Source organism: Panthera onca, chromosome C1, assembly GCF_046562875.1.
Source record: "Panthera onca isolate mPanOnc1 chromosome C1, mPanOnc1 haplotype 2, whole genome shotgun sequence".
NCBI classification, from domain to species: domain Eukaryota; kingdom Metazoa; phylum Chordata; class Mammalia; order Carnivora; family Felidae; genus Panthera; species Panthera onca.
Window position 1 is genome coordinate 176,922,671 of NC_138346.1, and position 10,204 is coordinate 176,932,874.

At 48.8% G+C, this 10,204-nt stretch overlaps 1 long non-coding RNA gene across 1 annotated transcript; it reads right to left on the reverse strand.

Annotated features, from left to right (window-relative positions):
* Positions 1-849: 849 nt before the first annotated feature.
* On the reverse strand, positions 850-9,919 carry LOC132672622 (uncharacterized). The gene is made up of 3 exons (XR_009607602.3): positions 9,722-9,919; positions 3,518-3,618; positions 850-2,188 (listed from the first exon to the last, which is right to left on the reverse strand). It is a non-coding gene; the product is annotated as an uncharacterized LOC132672622 (long non-coding RNA).
* Between the last annotated feature and the right edge of the window lie 285 nt (positions 9,920-10,204).

Consider the following 10,204-nt stretch of genomic DNA (forward strand, 5'->3'; position numbering starts at 1 on the left):
CCGTGCTGGGCCCTGCAGAGACCAGTGGGCCAGATGCAAGGCCTGCTCTCCAGGGACTCAGTCTGCTGGATCACAGGACCATGGAGTGAGGCTCTGCTGTGCCTCTGTGATCTCTAATTCTTACAACAACACTGCAAAGTCTACATTTGCCCCAAATTTAATAATGGGCAACGGAGGCTCAGAGACACTGACTGATTGGTTCAAAGTCACTCAGCCCATAAGTGGCAGGTGTAGGATTAGATTTACGAAGTCTTTTGGATGCCCAATCTCAGCCTCTTCCTCAAGAACACACAGGACACCTTGACATGTCTTCAACACATAATGTCCGGAGAGGGGCCAAGATGGCGGAACAGCATGGAAGTCTTCTGCTTCTCTCATCCCCAAAATGCAGCTAAATCAACACCAAACCATCTCACCCACCTAGAAAATCGATCTGAGGATTACCACAACAATCTGCACAACTTGAACCACAGAACTCGGCAGGTACACTGTGTAGAGGGGTGAACTAGGGGAGAGAGAAGCCGGGGGGGCAGGGAGCTGTTTTTGCTGGACAAGACAGAGGGGAAGAGTACAGGAAAAGCATTCCCCCCGAAAGCAACTGGAGAGAAAGAGAGTGGAAACACCCATAAAGGGCTGAACAATAAAGGGAGAAAGGGGAAAGGAGGAAAGAGAGAGTTAGGACTCTATAAACAGGGGAGGGCAGAGTCTGAAACTCCACAGCTCGGTACCAAGCTGGACCCAATGTCCAGAATAGAATTAGAAGTGCCACGGCACCCACTGGGCTTAGTTACATGACATCAAGCGACGATTCAACTAATTTATTTCTTCTTTTGCCCTCTAGGCTGGTGATTTCACGCAATCATAGAGCGTCAGAGAAAAAAAGGGCATCTGGTTAAACCTCCTCACTGTACAGATGGGATAGCTGAGGACGAGAAAGCACATTTTGCCCAACGTCACAGAGCAACTTAACATCAGAGCTGGAAATCAGCGTACGTACGTCTGCATTAAAGCCCCAGTTATTTTCACTCCATCGTGTTGTGGCTGCCCAGCCTAAGGCCTGGCATTTCCTTTCACATTCTTTTTTTTATCTGGAGAATACCACCTGCTTCAGGCAGAGACGGACTGCAGTTCGTCTTTGTGCGTCCCGTGCCTGGAGTGCAGAGTGATGCCCCTCCGTGAGTGTGTGATCACTGAACGACAGACGAAATGACCGTAATTATCCCCATTATACAGATGAAGAGACTCAAGGTTCAAAGAGATTAGGGTACCTGTCCAAGATGACATGGCCAAGCCATGATTCACACCTGGTCTTTCTGGCTCTGGAGGCCCTACTTGGCTGCTGGCCGGAGGGTGTACGAAAGGCACCAGCCCCCCAGCAACCTGAATAGGAGGCACGGCATAGGGACCCTGACCTGCACCCTCTTTGTGTTGGAAAGAGCCCTGAGTGTGGGGGTCCTGCAGAAGGACCAGGTGCTGTGACAAGTGTGCAGGGTGGAAAAAGATCCATCCCAGCGAGGCCCCCCTTGCAGAGGGGCCTCGGGCTCACGTGGCCAAACCAGTCCCACATGTTTGGAAGTGAAGAGCCTTGCTGGGGGCCAGGAGAAAGATCCGTTCTGGGGGTTCTGCCAGCCCTGGAGATGAGGCTGCCAGAGGGAGGTCAGGACAGGGGAAGGACAGATGTGTCCAAGCCCCTGCCAGAGGCCACGCTGGCCCCAGTGAATCCATTCCCTAACCAGAGCCGTAACTCTATTCCAAGCCCAGGCGTTCCAGTTCCCAGATTAGACTGTGGAAAAGTGGTTCCATGTGGACTCTTTAGCTCGGCTGCTTCCTCAGTCCCCGCCCCTGCCCCCCACCTCCAGCCCAGAATCGCAGGGAGGCCATTTCGTGTCAACACGAGGATGTTGCTCTTTATTTTCTTCTCTCTTGAACCCATAAAAATAACTCTGCCAGACCCAAGTATCCGTGTGAGCTCCCAAGAAGCTGGACTGAAACATGTTTGCACGTCGGGACCAAAGCAATCCCACATGTGGCTGCTGAAACGGAGTGTCCTCTACGTGGCAGGTGGCTGCCTTCTTGAATCTCACGGACGATCACGGAAGGAGGAAGGGACCACATCTGCACCCCGTCCTCTGCTCTTCAAATGGCCCTTCTGTTTGATTTGTCGTCTTAGTTTTGCAGATGGAAAAACCTAAGGCTCAGAGAGATGGGAACGGTTCAGTCATTCGATCACTCCGCACTCTGCAAATGCGTATCATTTCCACCAATGCACTCGGTGCAGATTTTTGTAGGGAAAACCCTTTCTTTTCTGCTTTATGAAAGGATTCACTAATGGATTCCCTGGGGTGTTCCATGCAAAGTTTCCCAAAGCGTATAAGGTAAAAGACTAATTCTATGAGGGCTTAATAGGCATTTGGGGAAGTCTATGCACAAATTAACCTGGAAATCACTGATTAAACAACACTTCCTTAGGAGATCACTGATTAAAGAAACTCAACAATGCAGGATTTTCTTAAGTATGGGCGTTTTCAAAGTTTGTAATTGGCTAAAGTATATTTGAGTCTCCCAGCAGAGTATAAAGCATGCAGTCTTTTCCCAAAGTTATGAGCGAGAGTTCTAAGAAAAACTGTCTTGGAAACACTTCCCCAGTATATTTGGTTGACTCATATGAAATTGCCAACCCACGGCTGTTTTTTTATCCACAAAACGGCATTTCCATATGGTTCAACCTGACGTGCACAGCAGGGTTTTTCTCAAGTGTTTTGTGACTCCTTTATCTGATTTCATAATGTGATGGGGTTCGTAGGCCCCGAGCCCCTTAAAGGGTACTTGATGTGTTGCCTTTTATGTGCTCACTGTTAGAGCTGGAAATGGTCCTGGGGAGGGGTGGCCCAGAAGGCTACTCTCTGCCCAAACCTGTGCCTGTCCTTCCGTACTGAAGCAGCCACGTAAGTAGAGGCTGTCTTGCCAGAGCTCGAGCCCCCAGGTGGGTGTGGGGGCCGGGGGCCGCTATGGAGAATGAGCACAAGGATACACGTGACCGCCAAGCGGAGGGAAGAGTCAGGTGTCTTCTCCATCCTCTCCTTGCCCATCTTCTGGCCGAACACATAGATCTCCAGAGTCCCAGAGGCTGGCAGACCCACAAGAGGGAAGGGAACTCAGTCCTGATTCACCACCTGGTGGAAAGCCACCCACCAACTAAGCACACCTATGTTGAACTTTTAGGTGAGGGAGAAAGAAACGGATTGCTTTAAGCCACGGAAGCTTGGGAGGTGTTGTTGACGTCGCGGAAGGAAGTGTCAACGTAACCAACACAGTAAAGTTGGGAGCAGGTGGTGAGAGTGGCCGTCCAGGGCCCTGAAGGTGGGTAAGAGGATAGAGCAAAAGAGGACCACCCTCAGCAAGGCTCACACGACAAAAGGGTCACCAGCCAGGATGGCCGGACCGGGCTCACGCGTGCAGAAGCTCTCTTAGTCAGTGTGGGCGGCTACAACAAAACGCCATTGATGGAGTCACTTACAAACAACAGGCATTTCTCCCTCATAGTTCCAGAGGCTGGGAAGTCCAAGATCAAGGCCCTGGAAGATTTGGTGTCTGATGAGAGCCCATTCTTTGGTTCACCTGGTAGAAGGGACAAGACATCTCTTTGGACTCCCTTTTAAAAGGGCGCTAATCCCATTTATGAAGACCCTGCCCTCATGACCCTAATCCCCTCCCAAAGGCCCCAGCTCCAAATACCGTCACACTGGGGATGTGTGATGAATGGGGTGGGGGGAGAGCAGACAGGGGAGACATGACATTCAGTGCCTAGCAAAAGCCAATGTCATTTGTAGGAAGCATAATATGAATGGAATGCTGGGCTGATCATAGGGCTATTATTCAAAACACTAAGCATCGGTTGAGACCCTGACACCTTCCTCCCACTCATACCCCCCGTGTCCAATCAGGCCCCACAGAGTTCTGGGGATTCTATGTCCTCCATCCTATGACCCTGTCTCCTCCTCATCCCTTGTGCCCTAAATACATGGCCTCCTTCAGATCTCCCAAACACCAGCCTCACACCAGCCCCTCTAAAGCTGCACATAGGAAGATTTCCAAGGGGTTTTCTTGGCATTGAAAACCTAACCATGGCTCTCCCTGTCTAAACCCTTAAGCAGATCCCAGTATCCTCAAAATAAGTCTACGCTTATGGAGTAAAGGCAGAAGAGGGTGAGCTTTGGAGGCAGACTCCTCTGGGTCTGATCCCTGACCTCCCCACCTCCCCACCTGCATGACCCTGCATGCGGACCTTATGCTTTTGATTTTCCTTTTCTTGACCAATAAAGTAGATCACACCGCAATGCCTTGCATGTAGAATGTCCTCCTCCTTAATTACTTTCTTGCTTTCCCATGCATGGAGCAAAGGACACTAAACATGGAGGTGGGAAGCCTGATTCGAGGCTGACCACTAGCACAGCACTTGCACGGAGTAGGTGCTCCAGACATGCACCTGCCAGATGGGTCAATGCCAAAGCCCTGACTCCCTGTCATGCATGGCTCTACTCCAGCTGCTACACTTGGGTTCCTTTCCAGGCAGGAGAAGGCGGTTGTTACCGGAGAGTGTGCTACACTTTGCTGTCTCTGCCATGTCCGCGAGGTGTCCCCTAAAGAAACTTCTCTGCCCATCGGAGAAGCAGACTGGGTCGCACTGGGCACGCAGCCCTGGGGTCTACCAGCTAATTGGCCTCTAAATCGGGCAGGCAAGATCTTACGGTCCGGTCTGCTAATCTTTGAAAATGAGACACAAGGGGAAACATTTACCTCCCCAAAGCACACATCTGCTCGGCAGTTTCTGAGGATGAGCCCGCGGAGAGACACCTCCCTCTACGAGGGCTCCCAGGAGAGGCCAACAATGTGTGCGGCCTTTTCCCATGAAGGAAGGGCCAAGTTCCCAGAGATGGCCCCCAGTCACCCCTCCCTCAAGGATCATGCTAAGATCCTCCTAACACACCTGCTTTTCCTTCCTCGGGCCTGGGACAAGTCCTGTCTCCGAGGTGGTTCATCCCATCCTGATCTTGATGTTCTAAAATAACATTGTATCCATTTCAGCCTCAGGGTCCTTAGGGTGCATCACAGTGGCCCCTTTATTCTACTTATGCTCTTCCACTAACAAAAACTATGGGACAAGGACAGGGGAAGAAGTGGTTCTCACACTCATACGAAAACCCCACTGGGCAGGTGGTTGTTGCATATAGCAGGAAACGTCCTCATTCACCATGCATTTTCAAACCATGGGATAACGCCATCGCGAAGTTCCAAGTAACCATATTTAGACGTCGAACTTCTCCACATAACTCGACAGCTTCCTAAGTTGGTTACATTAATTAAATAACTGAAGTGTCCTACATTACCAACTGGAGATCATAGCTACAAGGTCCCTTCCTTGCAACTGGGAGTGGCCATGTGACTGAGTGCAACAAAAGGATACATAACACAGAAATTTGTTGGAGGGTTTCTGGGGGAAGATGTTCTCTCCTGATAGAGAGACGCTGCTCTGGCATCTCTGGCTGCCCCTTGGCCTCCTGTCTTTTAAAATTTTTTTTTTAATATTTATTCATTTTTGAGACAGAGAGAGACAGAGCATGAATGGGGGAAGGTCAGAGAGAGAAGGAGACACAGAATCCAAAATAGGCTCCAGGGTCTAAGCTGTCAACACAGAGCCCGACGCGGGGCTCGAACTCACGGACCGCGAGATCATGACCTGAGCCGAAGTCGGATGCCCAACCGACTGAGCCGCCCAGGCGCCCCCTGGCCTCCTGTCTTTGAAAAGAGCCCTTTGAGGACTATTTAAGGTGAGGTGGCCCTATTTAAACCATGAGGCAACAAGCCTAAAGACAGAAGCCAGCGTTCTGAGAAAGAGACACAGAAGGGTGGGATGAGGCTGGTTTGGGGTTATTTGTTTTGTTTTGTTTTGTTTCGTGTGTGTGTGTGTGTGTGTGTGCTTTTGTTCTGTTTTGTTTGTTTGCCACTGAACCAGACCAGAACCACCTACTTCGCAAGCCATTGTTAGGCAGGTACACTCAAAGTCTCTTAACGAATGCCTCGTGCGTTATCAGCCCACAGTATTTTAATAATACCTTGGGACATGAGAGGACCACAAGGTGAGTAGACAATTCAGGGGCTAAAAGTATAAAATAAACCTTTACAAAAACGGGACAATATGTAAGTGAATGTTTAATATTATCAATACGGGCCCTTGTGAAAGCCTCTGTTTGTAGAACAGGAATAATAATATCTGGTGTGGGTTTGTTCCAAGGATTCCGCGAGTTAATACAGGCAGAATAAAGTTAAAAGTGCCAGGCACAGAGCAAGTACTATCTAATAATAACTATCAAGTTAATCAGTAAAAAATGTAACTTTCTTTAATAAAGAGTATAAGTCTGGGTACCGGATTTGGAATCAGAAAACCTGGCTTCTGGAGGGACACTTCTCCTGTTTGATCACAGATCAATGTTCGTGGCTATTTCAGGACCGTGAAATCTCAATACAATAGAGGCCCCTGGTCAAAGCGTGTTGAAAGTTTGATAAATCATATGAATTCTGAGCTGTCACATGTTGCCAATTCAGTAATGAAATAAATGTATCACTGGAAGTCTAAAAAGGCTTTAAAAATACGCCTGTACATAAAATGGAACATTTGGTTGTGCAACTAAGGAAGAGCCTGGAAGTTTTTAAGTAATTTCATATGAAATTGATTTTCCTTTCCTAAAACAATAGCTGGACAATGACAGTATGAGCACAAATGTAGAAGAAGACAGAGAAGATGGACAGTGCCTAGGCGGGTCCCCCCAATGCCCTGCTGATGTGCCTCTAGGTAAGTCCTTTCCCATCCCTGGGACTCAGTTTCCTCATTTGTAAATTGAGTAGTGTAGGACACAACAGCCCTTATCCCATCTCCAGTCCTCAGCTGTGGGACCAGAAACAAGGGACTTACTTTCTCTGAGCCCCACGAAATGGGAATGAAAATTGGGAATGAAAAAAAGAGCAACTTCACCGGAAAGCTGTGAAGGTCAAATGTCAGAACACGTGAAAACATTCCAGGCACAGGGTAGATGCTTAATAAATGTTGGTTGGAGCCTAGTACGTTGTCTATCCCAGTCCCAACATTCTGTGGTTCTGTATAAAGTGGGGCCCATAGAGGCAATGGCAAAAAAGAGAGGACGTGTTCTTTGTCCCACAAAAGCATGCCCCAGACAGGATGGCTTGGGCCTTCCCAGGTGGCCAGGGCTCCCTTGTGAATGGTCCAAAGGCCCTTGGCCAACGTTTAGCACGAGAGACATTTATTAGACCCAGGAGACAAAGACGGTCCATAAGGTCCCCTGGGTTCTGGTATAAGGAATGTTAGACAATAGACACGGGGAAGGTATAAGCTATGAGAAACAGACTTCTACAGGACGTCATCAGTGCCTGCGGGTCTATGACCAGAATTCCCACAGTCACGAGGTCAGGTCGGGAAGCCAAGATTGGACATGAAAACATTCACTAACGGACTCACCACCTAGAAAAGTACCCTCATTCATACAGCACCACACACACTCACACACACTGACTCTCACTGTTTGACACGAACAATTACGACCCACAAAGAAGTGGATGGGATGGGCAGAGCGCTTCTCCTTTATGGTCAAATGTGCCACCTCTAACAACACGAGGAACGTGCAATGCAAATGGCCTTCAAAGTCATACTGAAACATACAAAAGACGTCAGATGTCACGAAGTCAGTGAAAGTGATCTAAGGATCTGCGTGGATCACAGGCAGAGTCCGTGATAAATGACCAGTTAGCCACCAAAGCCAAGAAAATCGAAAAGGATGATCTCACAATAGATGTCTCGAAGGAGAGTGTTTCTAACGTAAGTGAAGATCAAGGAAAAATTAATGCGCCTTTTACTCTATTTACACAAACCACCCTTTTGATCACGTTGCAAAAGTCAGAAGTAAACAACACATTTTGTGCTCGCATACAATGGTATCAGGAAAACCGTACCAAAGGAACCAACATTCGCTTTGTTCTTGACTCACTGTAAGCCTCTCACATGTGATGGCAATGCAATCTAAACTTTGTTAAATGCAAAACAAAATAAACATGATGATAATTTTTGTTCGTTCTTCAGAATAATTTCCAATCACAGTTTTCATCCTTTTCTACCATTCACTATGAAACCATAGTCCTTATTTTTAAGTTTACTAATTGTATGTGACTAATTTCAAATATGAGGACCTCTTTTATATGGTCAGACGAACAAGAACCAACTCTACACTGAATCCAGCCCTGGCTGGGCTCCGGGCTCTGAGGATCTGGAGATGAGTACATCGGACAGAGGAAACAGCTTGTACCAAGGCTCTGGGGCAGGAAAGCCTTCGATGCACTTGAAGCGGGGAGGAAATGAGTAAAAGGAAGAGCGGGACAATACGAGTGACAGGGGTCAGCAGGGATCAGCTCAAGCAGGGCTGTAGTCCCTGACAGGGAGTTAGAGTAAAAACTCGAAGTGCCCTGGGAGGTGACCAAAGAGTATGAAGCGGATGCTCTGCCTGGAGCATCTGGTGGATAGAGATGCCCCTCCAGGAGACCAGGCGGCAGCAGCAGATCTGGAAGGTGATGCTGAGCTCGTGGTGGGAGGGACAGTTTGAGCTGCCTGGAGCCTTGCACGTGCACACGCCCAGCGGGCATTAGATCCAGGGTTCCGAAGGTGGTCAGAGACGTATGACCTTCAACTGTGCCCCGAGGACAAGGACTTGGGAATTTTCAGTATGGAGGACACAGCCGAAACCATGCTTATGAGTGCACCCCCCCCCCATACACACACACACACAAAGAGAACATGTAAACCCACAAACGGAAACTCCCGGAGGAGCTGAGAAAGACTGTCCCCTCCTCAGGTGACTCAGGCTGCCTATTGTTCCCAGATCTCCAAGCAAAACAGGAGACTGTGGATGGAAATGAGAGAACACTTTTATGGCAATGGAATATATCTGTGTGCCCTCTCCACGTCAGAAGGCTAACGTGTTAATCAGCTTGGCTTGTCACATGTCGCCGATTCCCCAACGAAATAAAAGCTCTGACTTTGATCTTTCAGGAAAAACTTGAATGTGTCAAAATAAGCTTTTTCTCCTTGTAAACAAAAGAAAGTTCTCTGATTGTGCAACTGGGTACAAGGCCAGCCAATGTTAAAGAATCTCATATGAAACCACCCTCCCCCCCCCCCACCCCCTCTCCACCTACCGGACTTCAGCCCTAAAATAATACATCACATGTTAGGTGGCAAAGTTGAGTAAGAAAAGGAATAAAATGGGTGTCAGGAGGCCCAGGACCTAACTTTTGCTCAGCCATTGACAGGTGTGGAGACCCGAGATAAATCATTTCTCTCAATACCTCAGTTCTGTCATCTGCAAAATTAGGGGGAAAAAGGGGGGGGTTATGTTTTAAGTCTCTTAGCCGTGTTAAGGGCGTGCAATTCTATAAATAGGCAGGTTAGTGGGCCTCTAAGTCTCAGCGAACTGCTATAATATCCCAGGCCCATATGTACCTTTTCTCATTTTAATGCGCACGGCATCCCTACGAGGCAAGCATTGCTGATGCCAATTTGGGGATGGAAAGACTTAAGGTCCCTAAACGGCCAGTGTTAGCGTGGACAGAATTCGGGCTTTGGTGTCAGAGAAACCTGGGTTTTAATCGATTGTAATACTGTGCCAGTAGTCAATGTGTTGCCTCTCAGCCCCGGACTCACCCTCATTGGCCGGCTTCGTGATGGCGTTGCGGGACCCTGGGAGCAGTTCTCCTCTGCCAGCAGGTGGAATGCTAGGCTTTGTCAGTAGAGGGCGCTAGAGGGACACACATATACACACACACACACACACACACACACACACACACACACACAGGAAGGCGGCTCTGGTCTTCCTGGGTCCATTGGTTTGCTCTTTTTTTTTTTTTATGCTCCTGGGGTGAAGAGCAGCCGGCATGGAAAGAACACCCAGCAGTCCCACTGGTGCACACACCTCAGCAAGTTTCACTGGCACCCCAAAAGGCAGCTCCTCAGCAAATAGCAGCCCTCTGAGGAGCAGCTTCCAGGGGTCTCAGTCACACGCCAGAAGACAGATCCCCAGAGAGTGTTGTCTGCACCCCAGGGGCTGGTGTCATTTGAGGCGCCTCAGTAGACCTCTCCACC